The sequence below is a fragment of the Pogonomyrmex barbatus genome, unplaced genomic scaffold (assembly GCF_055798465.1).
Source record: "Pogonomyrmex barbatus isolate J1 unplaced genomic scaffold, ASM5579846v1 scaffold1, whole genome shotgun sequence".
Lineage (NCBI taxonomy): Eukaryota > Metazoa > Arthropoda > Insecta > Hymenoptera > Formicidae > Pogonomyrmex > Pogonomyrmex barbatus.
In genome coordinates, this window is record NW_028297098.1 from 4,770,683 (window position 1) to 4,786,168 (window position 15,486).

The 15,486-nt window shown below is 35.8% G+C and overlaps 2 protein-coding genes across 9 annotated transcripts in view; one reads left to right on the top strand and one right to left on the bottom strand.

Moving 5' to 3' along the window:
- Nucleotides 1-5,081, bottom strand: part of LOC105432457 (uncharacterized) — a 116,288-nt gene extending 111,207 nt beyond the window's left edge. Inside the window, exons 1-2 of one of the 2 annotated variants that reach the window (XM_089081335.1) lie at nucleotides 4,786-5,081; nucleotides 4,445-4,494 (exon numbers count right to left, since the gene is read on the bottom strand). The gene's annotated coding sequence lies outside the window, so the exon portion shown is untranslated. Of the gene's footprint in view, nucleotides 1-4,444 lie in introns of both variants that reach the window. The other variant, XM_089081322.1, reaches the window with a different exon arrangement.
- Nucleotides 1-15,486, top strand: part of Dop1 (dopamine receptor, D1) — an 80,949-nt gene that overhangs the window by 57,916 nt on the left and 7,547 nt on the right. The gene's annotated exons all lie outside the window — the stretch shown is intronic.

Below are 15,486 nucleotides of genomic sequence, written 5' to 3' on the forward strand. Positions count from 1 at the left end.
TCGATGTCACGTTAGATCAATAACACATTCATAACACGTGCTTGGATTGAGGAAAATTTTTTTTTCTAAGAGTCTTCGTTGCGAACACAAATAATTCCGTAATAATCCATAATTCCATTTTCACCGTCTGACCAGACGTCGACATTTTTCACTTATCCGAAACCTGCTTTCTCGCTTCACGGCACGCTACAATTAAGTTTTTAGATTCACATAACAGCATCTGTTCTTTTCCTTTTGTTCTCTTTTCTCTTTTCATGCGATCATTTCGAACTCCTCCATGTAATAAATTACTTTGTTTCGCATTTAAATGAAGCATTGTAAAAACAGAAACCCGATATCTTCTCATTACCCGTAAAAGTAGAATATCCATTAGATAAATTATAATGAATAGAAATTTATATTTAAAATACATTTGCGTCAATATATTATATATGTAAAAAAATGTGTACATATATATATATATATATATATATATTTATTTATTTAAATTAAAAGAATTATATTGCTTTTTTTATCAAAGTACGTTTTGTTTTGCATTAGTGTTTCTAATTAGCGAGTTGATAAGTTATATTCCATCCGCGCATTACTTTTGAAAAACCAATAGAAGGGCTGCTTAAAGTGAGAAGGAATACTTGCGAACGCCCACGCTGTGCTTTTCCGGTCTTGAATCGCTCTCTCAACGAAGTTATTGATTGATTGAACTTTCAATAACAACCGGTCCAGTTGTGCCATGCCATCGAAAATAAAACGAAAAGGGACTTTCAAAGGATAACATGTTTGATGGGCAAGGCACCGAGAGCCCCAAATAGCATCATTCAGCCGACTTCGTCTCTCTCTAGTTTTTCCATTTAACTCCGCCTCGTGATCATCCATAAGGTAAATATATGTCGCCAGAGAGACGCAATCGATGTCTTATTTATTATGAATTTGACAATTAATCATCGGCTTTCGAGGAGAACGTAAAGCGCGCAGGGATTCATGAAAATCCCCATAGGACGATTTTCGATACGATCCTTTTGGAGGCGATCCCGAGACCGGGAGAGAAAACGCGTCACGTAAAGTTCTTGTTTCCGACATTCTTCGTTATTTATGGCGTACGTAACAAGCCCGCTCCGTTACTTTCTGTGCAACGATTTCTTTCGACGTCCAATTTGTTCGTGGGATTACAGTGAGTGTAACGTTCAATTATTTGAAAGAGCTCGAGTATAGTCAACAAGCCCGGTTGTATTACTTTACTGTCTACCATCTCTCTCTGTGTAAACCTGCCGTGTTTCTTCCCAGGTTAGTGTCTTTCGCGATCGCGCTTTTCTGAAAATGGCAGGAATGCACGTTCGCGTCATACATGACGGAAACAATTCCTGCCCTGTCACAGGGTAACCGCAGAGGGATGATTGAAATCGTCAGCAGATAATTGCGTTTTGTGAACATTCCGCGATATAAATATCCGAGTCTGTTAAAATTACATGCGATGATACATAACTCCCGTAAAACATTATGACATATTTTATAACATTTGTCCTTCCGCGAGATCATCTCAAAGGGAAACTTTATATTAAATCTTCTTGAAGATTGATAAAAATAATTTTCCATTTATGTTACTATCGCGTTGTAGAAGATTCTTCCAGGGGTTCAATAATACATGCACGGAGAAATATATATGATTTCGATTATGCTAACTTCTTCGGGAATCTTCGGCGATCCTCTCGAAACGAGGACGGTCGTTTCCATGCAAACTTCGATTCGGAAAGTAGCGGTAGCGCAAAGCGATATATAGAAAATATATAGAAATAGATAGGATGTGATACATGTGAGATGATACATTAAGATTCGTAATTCCGGCCTGTGTGCGAAGGTTTGGCTTAGCCGCGGCTTCGCACGCCAGATATTGAAAATCAATTCGCGTATCGGCATAATACACGAGCGAGCGCGTGTAACGAGATGCTTGAATTATGCGGCCGTATATATTCGCACCCACGCCACCACGACACAATGATCGCCCGGCGTGTTCGTGATGAGCATAACGGAAATTTCAATTTGCGTTTAAAACCACGAAAATCTCTCATATCCTAATCTATCGTCCCGCTCGCCGCGCGACAAGCAGATGGACATAAAATCGGATTTCGATTATTCGATCGTGTGATAATAAATTTCGCGATATTGAAAAAGCCCCGGTCTGAAATAATAACAATAATAATCCAACAACGCCACGATGACGATTGCGTCACGTGCAACATTGATACATGACTTTCTCAACACGAAAGATAATTACAGCGATGATGATAATCTAACGTAAGTCCTTGGGGAGAAATCGGAGAACGTTTGCTGCTCCTTCGTCAGATTTAACGTCAGAGCTGAGAAGCGTTGATTGAATTTCCCCCTTTGGGGGTACAAAATGATCCTACCTATTAACTCCGTGGAATCAGTTTGCGATGATGAGATATCAGCGAGTGTGTTGTCGACGTGACGCGTGAATTCGTCGACAAGAACTCCCGGAAATCGATTCTGGACCAGCAGCGAGAACAACAAGCACGATCCTCGGTAGAGAACAACTACTAGTAATCCAGCAAGCTCTGAATTCACGCATGAGATAATATAAGCAGTGTACGATAGTAACCCAAAATTCAGAACATTAGTTCCAATAATAGATTATGTAAGTTCGAAATCGATCTCGAAAAAAAGAATATTAAAGTTCAAACCAAAAATATCTTGTTTTAATCGCATTAAAATTACGAAGAAAATTTATATTTAAAAAGACAACAAGGTTTAATGATTCCATCATAATCTGGAATTAAGTAAAAATATTGGTATAATCGATCTCGAAATATTTGAAGAAAAATCGTAGGGTCGTAATTTCTGTACGGATAAATATTAAATGCGATTCGAATCGTCTGAGAATCGATATGCTTGAGATAAGCCGTGAGAAATTAAATGTCATTTACTTTGAGGCGTGATTTCGACACTCGAGAATTTATTTCAGTTTCGCTTCCACCGCTGAAGAAATTGTTCGTTTTATGTTCACCGAGCTCTTCAGCAACTTCATTTTTCACTGTATCATCATGCCAAGTACCGCTTTAGTCGTGTAAACGGAATTGCAAAGTGAAAAACTAGCGTCACGAGAAAATCGAGATATAACTCTTTCTGACATGATGGTTAACATGATATACTCACACCCGGAATAAACGTGTAACTATGTCGACGACGGTGACAAATGTGTTCTTATATTGTTGAAGGAGTCGCTTCCAAAAAGTCAGCTCCTCCTTTCTTTCACGAAGGAATATAAGCGTATGAATATAAAGCGTATTTATTTACTTACGACATATGAATTAATCTGTTTTACGAGAAAAGTTAATGCTAATCTCTTTCGAAAATTTTACATGCGTTATAAATACACGTTTCAATCAAAAACATAGTAGAAGAAGAAAATTTTTACTATATCGATCCATTTCTAAAAGAGGCATGTTAATACATTCGAACACATTAATATATTTGATACACTACAATATATCGAAATTATTGTTGTCGGTTTTCCGTTATGCCGATTAGTTCTCTCGCTGCAGTCACTTCATGAGCGGCTGTTATTGCGGAGATTTCATAATTGTGTTTATTAATATGTTATATTTATGATATATTATTAAAAAGTTTCTGAATATATGTACATATACTATATGTATGTGACTATTATGTATTGATTTAGATATTTAATCCTGGTAAAATTTAGAAAGAGGAGAGATAGATAAATAAAAAATACACATAAGAAACATATTCTTATTACATAAATATAAGATATAAGCATTTTTTGTAATCTTTGTTTCTATTTTTATTGAGAAAGATATATCAAAAAGATTTGAATGAAAATTTAATGTTTTTGAAAACTATTAATATAAATGTTTACGTGGTTTCATGCCATTTCTATTATTGTTAAATATTTATTTAAGAAAATCGAAAATTAAATGAATTTAATCAACTCCATATATTAATGTGTTTCCAAAGAAAATTTAACGAATTCATTATTATTTTTAAATTATTTATATTATTTTATGTATTATATACATATATATCTAATTTTTGAAACATTTAAATTATTTTATTTTTATTTCCTTGCGAGAATATTTCATAACTTTTAAACAACAATAGGCATTTCAATTGAAATGCGAAAGATAATATAAAATGATGAAACATGGACATGGAATGAACTCTATTTTCATGAACTCTATACATTTTGACATAATAATCAATAAATGTCAATAAATATCTTATTATTAAACCAGGATTAAATATATATTCCAGGATTAAATATATATATATAAATTGTTTATGTTCATTTTAGGGCAACGAATCTGTGAAGATTCAACTGCAATACTTTTTTATAAATATAAATATATAAAAATAATTTAAGACAAGTTTCACAGATTTGTAACCCCATTAAAAAAATTGTGTCACTTACCGATCCGATGCGCAACAGCGGAGTGAATCTGCCACGTAGCTACGATGATTCTGTAACACAGAAACAGAACATTCAAATTATAACAGCACTCTAAATGATGGATATTTTACAAAATAGCTTTTACGTATGTTAAATCTACATATTTGTTTTTCAATTAAATATTCATTAAAATAATAAAATAATTTTCAATAAAAATCTTTGTAGAAATAAAGGCGTATAATATTTTAAACTGTTTTTCTTTCCCGAAAAAAATTATAAATTTTAAATTATCGAAATTTATTAATTCAAATAAATGTGAAATTGATTAATTTTATGTTGAGAAAGAAAATGTATATTTTTACCGCAAGGTTGCTCCGCCGGTGCTCGATGCCTTTCCTAGGCCTCCTCCTCCTCTCAAGATGTCGGGTCGTCGGATGTCCTCGCAGCACAGGACACTCGCGTAAAACACTCGCGAATTATTATAATCGCGCGCGGACTAATTTTAAATAAAAGTCTTTTAGTCCGGTCACTTGTACGGCACTCCCGAAGTAGATGTGCGGCGCGACGAACGGGTTGCAGTTCGTTCATTCACTTGAAAATCGGCGACGGAAAAATGACGGTCGATTAAAAAAAACCGACCGATTAACTTGCCACATAAGAGCCATTGAACGACTCGTAGCTATGCTGTGTTAGTACATTATTAATAACAATAATATTACCTAATGTTAATATTATTGTTACTACTAACGGTGCAACGGGTACTGTTAGCTTCTTCGTCTTTGGGATTCCGTTGGGGAACCCAAAGGAATCCCTCGGAATACTGAACCCCTCTGCCACATTAAGGCCGTACCCATTGGAGAGGTTATCGTTATAAAATCGTTATAAAAATTCATGAATATCAAAGGAATAAATCACATTAAATATGTATATACTTTGTTAGAGATTCGTCATTTTGATATGCTTATGAGTCGTTAATTACGTGCGTTAAGAAACATTTACATTCATAAGATATAACACGATTTGGTATCATTTAGCATTGAAGAAATGCGAAAAATACGGAACGATGCGTACTGCGACCTACCCCTACAAACGCCAATGAGACATTGGTAGCGCGCGTAAACACGTGACGTACCAGTCGCGGCACGTAAACTCTTAATTAAAACAACAATAGTTTGGCTAGACGAAATTCAACACACATTACAAATCAAATTTAATTTCCACGAAGCGTTATAACATATCTTTCGATAATGAAACATTAAATAACATAATTGTTATATTTTACTTTCTCAATTTCTGTTGTCATACATTTGCTCTTTCATTTAGTGTACATTTGTTTGGACGTTTGCGCGCTGGAAACATTGTTTTAGTTTCCTTTGACGTGAATATGAATAATAAAAGTGAAAAGATGCTTATGGCGCATGAGCGTCCAAAACGAACACACTCTTAATAGACTCGTTACAATTTATTTGAGATATATATCTTATATATTTTATTTGTTATAATAAACAATTAATACAATAAACTAACTATACGTATACAAATTACAAAATGCAAATTGCATTTAAATCGGTGAGAATTTCAAAGCAGAGAAGCACCATTCCAGGAGAATTTATATTGAAGATACTCGAATTAGATCATTAAAGAAAGCCCTTCGGAATACGCAGCTCTTCCGTGATGTTAAGGCAATACCCGTCGTTACAATATCGTTTACAAAAATAAATTATTACTATGCTTCAAAAGATAAGCGTTGATCAGTGAAGTCAGTTCGAGTCAGTTCCCGCCGTCCGGAATATTCAAATAAAACAAGTCGTCTTTTGATATACGTACGTATAAATCCGACAAACTTATAACTGCGCGAGCTATCAATGTTTATTATAATATGCATCGTAAGATGTTCTGAACATCATCTAGAATTCGTCGCGACTTCGATTCGAAAAGAAAATATGAAAATGCGGAGCGATACTTAACACCACCTACCCGCACGAGCGGTCGGTGGTTGAATGATAACGCGTTGCGCGCACGTATACAATATCCATTGTATGATTGTAAACAAAGTATCAAGGCCACATGCTATTGTATCGCTATCTCAAACAATAAAAATTTCAATGTTTATAACAAAATTATATATAAGGTATACATCTTTTCGTTGGGCTTTACACATGGAGGAAATATCAGGAACAGGAATAAATATTAAATTTTGAAAATGAAAATTCGGAGTAATGTTAGTTAGTATTAGTAACTATGTGAGATTTTAATAGCAAGATTACATAATATGTGATGTTTTATAAAAATATATAATATTAAAAAATAAATGGTGCGCGCATTTTGTACTGTTCTAATATTTTAAAAATATTATTTTTTTACATTTTAAAAAAAGTCTTGCAAAAATAATTATATTAATTTTTGATAATATCATCACCAGTATTTTATTTTAATTAAAAAATTACGATCTTTAAAATAAATTTCATTAATATAAAAACTATATAATACTAAAAACTATATATTACGAGCAACTATATAATACTAAAAACTATATATTTACGAGCATACTATATATTTATTGATGTTAATAAAATTATGCATGTGGAAATAATTTTACATTATAATATGGAATTCTGATAAAAGAATACTTCACACAGAAAATGCACCTTTATGCGATATCGCCCGTAATTTTCGCACAACATCCGTAAATACGTATCGGGATCAATTAGCATTGGAAAATTATCGTTCACCCTGAGGTCGTCATATGATTTGAAATTGTATTTCTCGCGAATCGCGAATGAACTAAAAGCAAAGCAGACTTGTGCACCTGTCGAAACCGGAAATGAACTCGTGTTGGCACTCGTTTGTACTTATTTGTGCACAGGATGGAAAATGTAATCATAAAGGGCACAGAGAGACAAGCTAATGGAAAAAAATGCTATTAAGCCGCGAACAAACGAGAGGACGATGAGTTTTTATAAAACTTTATAAAATTCTGTTCTTGATAAGTTCCACGGAAGTAATTATCATAGAGAATATATTTCCTGAGATTCACAACAAGATTACGAATATTTCAACATGTCACATTGTATTATCAGTAAAAATAACACATAACTCAGCATAGTATCTCCAGTTGCATTATATTAATTTGTATACATTTTTTTTAGCAGTTGCGATCAAGAAATGAGAATTTTTAACGGTTCTTAAAAATTAAAATTTCATATGAAATAAATAAAAATTTGACTTAGCGTCAAATTAGAAACTTAAATATTACATTATGAAAGAAGCACTTAAAACCGCTCACAAAAACTCGCAGTCGGAGTTAATCCTCTCGTGAAAAATGTATAACCTTGTAGCCTAGCGGAAAACAATTTCAGCGTGCAATGTGCATTATGTAAAGTGTACCGTAAAGTTACCTTATATAAATTACGCTTTAAATCCTTTCGCAACAGCCGACCCTTGGCGGGGAGACAGAAGAGAAATGTAGATAAATGCCATGACATCGTGACGAGCTGTGAGGGATGTAAAAGGGAATTTCGTTTCGACGTTGAAAACGAAGCTCTTGTTTTCCTCTCCTTCTCTCTCTCTCCCGCCCCAATTAACTGCGACTTTTAAGAGCGTTTCGTTTAGGGGCAGTACCATCCCTTGTCGGCGAAATATTCGCTGGAAAGTAATTACGGTGGGTAGCAACTCGTGCCGCAGATTACGAGACATCGTGCTATCCGTCGGGGGTGGCATGATAAAGCCTGGCCTCGTGCTGATATTATCGTCGAGCAATATGTTGCTCCTCGTATCGATAGGCTCGACAAAGCGTCAAGCTCGTCGAATCCTTTTGGATTCCGGCCGCGCGTTTCATTATCGTAACGATCAGCACGAGGCGCCTCCAAATTGCTGTGACGGCGATACACCACCGACGGTATCGCTTTACACCCCCAGACAATTCGAATTGATTGACGTAGACAGTATCCGGATCGGCAAAGCGTTTGAATTATTAAATCGGAATCCGTTTAATTTAAACGAGAACAAATGCTCGCGTTTTTTTTTTCACGAGATCGAGGTCGAGGTCTATGAAAACGCGTAAATCGTTCGAGGGAAGAAAGAATAGCTTTTTGCGAGTATTATCGGAGAGAAAAACTTTGTGTGTCTGTCGCGTAATTCCTGACGATAGTAATGGACGTGATTTCGGTGCACCTCGTGTGTAGAGCCGAGTTCTCGCGTCGGTTTACTAAACACGATCCGTGCGACAATGAAATAAACCGCCGCCGGGTGACAAATGCCGAGAAGGAGAAACGGTTTAACGTTCGCCAACACTTCTCGCTCGATACCACCAGTGGCTGAGGCTATTGCGAGTTTTCGCGGTGAGCGGGAAAAGGAACGCCGATCAGCCCCGAGGGATAAAACGGGAGACGTGTCGTAAATCTCGAACATCCGATAACATACTCGTCGCAGTATTTTACGCATTTCTTCGGGTTTGAGCAATTTACGAGCGAACTCTTTGCTCTTTATTTGCCAAGCTGTTCAATTTTGGTCCTTGAACAACAAACGTTCACCGATGTTTCGACAATAAAAGTTATTGATCGTAAAGAAAAAAAAATTTAGCTCTCCCAGAGAAGAGAACGACTCCCTTTCCTAGAGATAAGATTATATGATGAATAAATTTTTTATATCCGTAATAAATCTTTATTTTTTTGTAATCAAATTGTACAACTTTTGAATACGATCAGATTGTACAATTTGAATAAAATTATATAAAATTTTAAGAATAATTACAAAAAAGATTTTGCTTCTTATTCTTAATTAATTAAAAAAATCTAGTTATATGTGTATCGTTTAATTTAATATTTTCTGTGACGTTTCCTAACAATATTTACCACGCCATATATGATGAATAAATTTTTTATATCCGTAATAAATCTCTATTTTTTGTAATTAAATTGTACAACTTTTGGATGCGATCAGATTGTACAATTTGAATAAAATTATATAAAATTTTAAGAGTAATTACAAAAAAGATTTTGCTTCTTATTCTTAATTAATTAAAAAAAAGGAGGCGAGAGTTAAATAAGTAAAATTGGCCTATGCCTTTTTATATTATTAAAAAGCCGCGGACTTTAAAGGGCTAGTTCGAATCCTTTTAGGTGAATGTTGAACGAACCTTTCAAAGTTTCGCGGAGCTTTCCATGGCAGAGCGTATATTGCCGATGCAAGTAGGGCGAAAATTCAGCGCGAGACAGCTGGAATCGTGGAATTAAAATCCGAGTCTCACAATGTAGCACGCGCGGCGATTCGTACGTCTCTGTTATTTTGAAGGATTAATCGTCGCGGCGTGGAGTCCCGACTTTCGTCTCATAATTCCCGCGTAATTTGTTTCCCGACGTGAAACTAATGACTTCGTGGATTCCCGTACTAAGGACGCCGACGATCAAAGAACCCACCTCGGCGGCACAAGCGCGCTTAAAGACCACCCCCGCCGGAACGAGATTATGCATTTCTGATTTTACGTCATTCAGCATACCGTCGCATTCGTCGCATTCGGCGGCGACGATCTCTGCGCGATTGAATTACGGAATAAGGAAGTACTACCTGTAGCGAAGGCTTATTTAGCTGTCACGCCGTCGAGGATTCGTGCCGTTTGTTCGGGTCTGCGGATTTAACGAGCTGAAAACAGGTTTAAAACGTCTCCTCGCCTCTTTACATAAAGTTAGATTTTAAAATGCCGGCTGTTGCGAGGAAAGAGAGATGGCGATAGAAAGTATACCGAATGCCCTAGATTTAGTGAGCCATCTTATACTCTCGTATATACGGATTCTTTGATTTCTTTAAAATCGGTAAGAAATACTTCTTTCTTTGTAATATGTTTTATTCATAACAAATTTTTATCGTGCTCTTCCTTTCGTATGCATTTGAAAATAAATTAAAATATCTTATAACAAAGTAGACTTTAAAATTAATATAAAATAGAGATATATGTGTACAATTTCGATGTTATTCATGTAATAAATTTAAGAATAGAATTAATAAAGTTATGAGTATATTCAAGGATAAACTTCCTCATTGCGATAAAAAACCGAAATTCGAATGCTTCGAATGCATTCTCTTTTCTCGTTCCGCTGAATTTTTTTTAAGATCTTTTGTCTGTCTCAAAGGGTCACGTAGCTTGAAGAGAGACTGCTCGTCGTATTTCTTTGTAGAAATTTATATGTGCGGGAGGAAATTGATCTTTTATTTTGGATCGTGCTGGGAGAAGAGCGTACATTATACGCGTCCCCGAAGAGGGAAAAGAAGAAGGCGGGGTAAGAGAGACCCATGGCCACGTCAGAGAAGAACAGAAAGAGTGAAATTGATATTTATAACTATCCTAGTTTCTTCTTTAGGAAAAAAAATTTCTCGAAATCAGAACATTTGTATAGGACACTTTGAAGTAATGAAAAAACTTTTACGTGATTCTTTTTACGTGATTCTTCTCTAGAAGAAATTCAGCAATAGACATTTCTGAAGTCAATCTCGAAATAATCTTCGTATAATGCGACAGTTACAAATGATGAGCAGAGAGTTACCGTTTAATCTTTCACCGCATACACGTCGTGGTTGATAGAAGTCGACGTTAAAACGTATTGTTTCGTTAAAATATGCAGAGGTTCGCGCAAGCATTCGCGTGTGTATATATTCGGACATTTATAAATCAACTAAAAACGACGTGTGAATTGCATATCGTATCATATTTCGTATTGTATTTTTGATGACACACACAGCTTTACGCTTTGATGTCAGCCCCGAAATAATTTATTATACGAATGTCATAAATTCCCGATGATAATAGATCACAATAAGTTGTCAAAAGCATTGAAAGGCCAAAGAAGCAAATGATGACTCTGTATGATAAATTTATATCAGTCGATGAAAACATAAGTGATATAAATCGATAATTAATAGGTAGGCCGATGTATAAATGTTCTAATATGATATTCGTAATATCTCGCCGGCTGTATATATAATATTACTTATCTTGTCGTCAAAGACATCAATCATTCACAGACAGTGTCATTAAAGCATAAATTAACAGAGCAATCATTAGGGTGTTAAATTGGTAATTATAGTCGTACGTATCGACGCATAATACAAATATGCGGTACCACTATCTCTCAACGAAATAAGCGTATTAATTGACCACGTGGCAATCACTTGTTACAATACGTCACGCACGTGTCGTACTGTTACCTTTGATCTGTCGAAACGATAAACCGCGACTAATTTCGGTCCTGATTATCGACACGTGCCTATCACTGTCCAATTCACAGGGACAGTGATATTTTTAAAGAAGAAAATGAGAGAAGGGGAGTCTGAGTGCCATTTTTCGTTAAATATCGCTAATCTCTTTCTGCTATTAACTTTCAAGGAATTTTCCTTTAGGAAAGTCCTTTAAAGAAAAGTTTTATCATTACACGCGCAGAATAAATATATATATATATATATATATATATATATATAAAATAAACGTGGAAAGTTTAGAAAAAGTTATACACTTTATTATATTTAGAAGAGGCAACGTTACTTCCATATTGAATAATGTTATAATTCTGCGATTGAGGTCTCATACGAATTGGTGCCAATTGTTGGGAAAATCGAGCGTATGTTGAAACTTGCTTGCGATAACGTGATTTCCGTTAATGGAAAGATGCAATTTTGGCGTAATATTGTTTCTTTTTTCACGATGCAACGTCATATTCGTCGAATTCAAGCCACCAGCCGCTGCATATCATCATATGACCGTTCGTGCGTTTTGCAATGCGATGATTGCAAGGAGGGCCGACGAATGCGACGTGTGGTGCTGATCAAGCAATCATTTGTTATCAGCAGCATCGATTTTCCATAGGTGACGCAATAAAATATTTTCCCATGCATATGCATGCGATGCGATATACCCAGCAAATCGATGATGCGTCGGAGAATTTTCCGCCGCGTCGCGCACGATAAAATACGTCTGTCTCAGGAACACACCGAGAATTTCGAACATTCTTGTGAAATCACGTAACATTTGAAATAAAACAAACGGAGAACAAATAGTATCGAGCATACATTCAATTTCGATATCGTTAATTTTTTATCGTTAAACAATTTATTATATTTGAATGAACGTTTTAAAATAAGCATGCAAAAAGAGGAATCTTAATTGGAAGGAACAAATACAATGAAAACTTGTTTTGTGAATGAAGAATTTAATGAATACTTTTCCAGTCTGGTATCGTGAAATGCTGAATCGGACGCGTTCATAAATTTCAAGGACGATAGTAGAAAACCCGTCGAAACATTCGAGTTAACATGCGTTTTAAGTAGGTTTGCCTAATGAGAAGAAAGCGAATTGGTGAAAATTGAGGCAGCACTCGTTTTGCTATTTATAACTGTCGGTTGATTTATATTCGGGAAACATGAGAGAAAAAAGAAAGAGAGAGAAAAAGAGAAATGAGAAAAAGACGTGCGCATGTATGAAATACGAAACATTTGTAACTCACACGACGATTCGATAGTATATAACGGCAACGTTTGAAGGCGTTAAAAGTAATTTTGCATAAAATTAACGAGAGGTGCTGGGAACGTTTCTATTTTTTCCTCTCTCTCTCTCTCTCTCTCTCTCTCTCTCTCTCTCTCTCTCCCCCCCTTTCTCTATGTTTCAAACGCTCGATACGTTTCCCTTTTCCTATTTTCGCCGTTCATTAAATGGTCGTTATGGCCATTTCCTTTCTCCTATTATTTTCATCGCGCGCATGTGGACCACACACTAACTTTTCTCACCGTGGGCTTTAAAATGCAGCCGGTGCGACGGCACAACCGTCGCGCTCGCTATCTTTGCTCACGCGCCTGCAGCGGATTTATTCGCAAACTGCTGCACGCAGTTTGAAACTGTGCTAAGCTCGTATATCACGGAGGTGCTAATATCTGAAATGTGCGCAATCTAGCGCCACACGAGTTACGAGCCAGGCACTTTAACAATTGGATTAAATATGGAAACTGATGGCCCCGAACATGATATTTTTTTTTTTTCTAAAGTCTTGTGATGGAAAAGCTTGATTCTATAATACCTAACAACGCGCGGCTGTAGAATTTAAAAGAATAATTTTCTGTGATAAATAAGATAGAAATATTTTTTTTATGAATAATGAAAAGGTTTGTTTTCTCTTTCTCCTAGAATGTTTCTTTAAGTAACTGATGGCTTATGGAAATGCAGATTTCATACCTCGCGGTCGAAAGAATCCTCGTATTAATTGCTTGACGTACGTCTGAATTTACGAAGGTCTCTTTTTATTTCGACGGCGAAATGATTGATGACGCAAAACGCTTTCTCCGCACGATTAACGTGCCCGCAAACGTGAATTAATTAATTCGCTATCCGCGAAGTATTTTGAGGAGAACGCAGGTATCCCACGTATTTCTATATTTCCTCGGGCTGACTCTCGTAGCAAACCGCAAAGCGTCAGACACAGGCACAAATCGTCGTTTTCCCAGGACGAATCGATCGTTGACCTAAACCGGTCTTCCCGAACGAGCCTCGCGAGAGAAAGGAAGATCGGGATATATGTCATCCGTAGACGCAGACTTTCAGAGACGGCTGTTCACACGATAAGAAAACGACTCGATCCGACGATATGTTAATCGGAAGAAAGTTATCGGCGCGTTTTTTTTTAAATTACCAATCTCATTTGACTAATTTAAAAGTGTTTCGTCGCTGGAAAATCGACGATCGTGAAAGAAAGGCAATCGTAATTACAACGCGCTCGTTGTAAGTTACACGGTAGATTGCGGCGTAATGAGCCGACTCTCGGAGATCAATTATCAAATCTAATCACATACATTTTCTGAAGCACTCATTTGTAACGCTAATACGTTTCGTCTTACGAGTCCATTCACGCTCTACTATACGTTACGTCGAAAAGGTATTGTACGTACATAGATGGAAGAAGCGCTCGCCATTACAACGCTCAATGCGTCAGGATATATATCTTACTAAGCTGACCGTACTATATCAAGTGTACGTGATCCGTTCGCATTGACGCATTATTTGAAAGGAGAAGTCGAAATAAAACATAAATAAAATGAAGATACATACAAATTGAATTATTTAATGAATTATTTTTAGAATATACTGGCTCATTTTTCCAAAACGTAATTTAATCGCAATGTCATTATAATCAATATGATATAATATGAAAGACGGAAAGTCCATAGGCGTAGATATTCTAATGATATCATTGAAACTCATGCGTATAAAATTAAAAAAAAAGCAGATGTTTGCATTTAAAATTAAATGGATTTTTGTGTATCTTTTGAAAAAGTAATTTTTTTATCACGCTTTATTGCATATTGTAACCGCTTTTATGTTATAAAACATTTTGGACTTTAGTTCAATTTGCTGTTGACACAATATATATTGACCCGATTGAACCGTATGCGTAAAAAATAATTTAGCAAGCAATTTTTTATTTTAATTTTGCAGCGAACGTTTTGCAGATTTTCTCAATCTTTTTACGGGGATGGTAGAAACATTTATCTTCGACATTCATAGATTCGATAGGGAAAAAATTCATTACTTATACAATCACTGCAGTCGATTAAATGCTAACTTGACACTGAATAATAGGAAATCTTAGTTCAAGTCAGATCGAGACAAATGTGTCTGCAAGGAAGTCATGATCGATACGAATGGGAGCAATTAATCGAGAATTAAGAACAGAAAAATTAGAACCTAAGAGATCGAGCGCCGATCGATTCCAACTTGTCCAAGTGGAAATTCTGCCCATATTAAATTTTTGAGACGTGCAAAAGCGCTCGCTGTTATCGCAGCTGCGCTTGCTTTAAATTCATAAGTACCGGCGCATAATTCCATTGACGTAATTATTCCGCGGGCGAAATTTCGAACGAAAAATGTTCCTCGAGTCATACAAGAGGCTTAATATATATATATATATATATATATATATATATATATATATAATATGAGCCGCGTGAGTATAGAATATAAAGTGATTGCGCCGTATGCTGCATTGCATACCTAATGAATCGATAAACGTCGCTCCACTTTCAAAAGT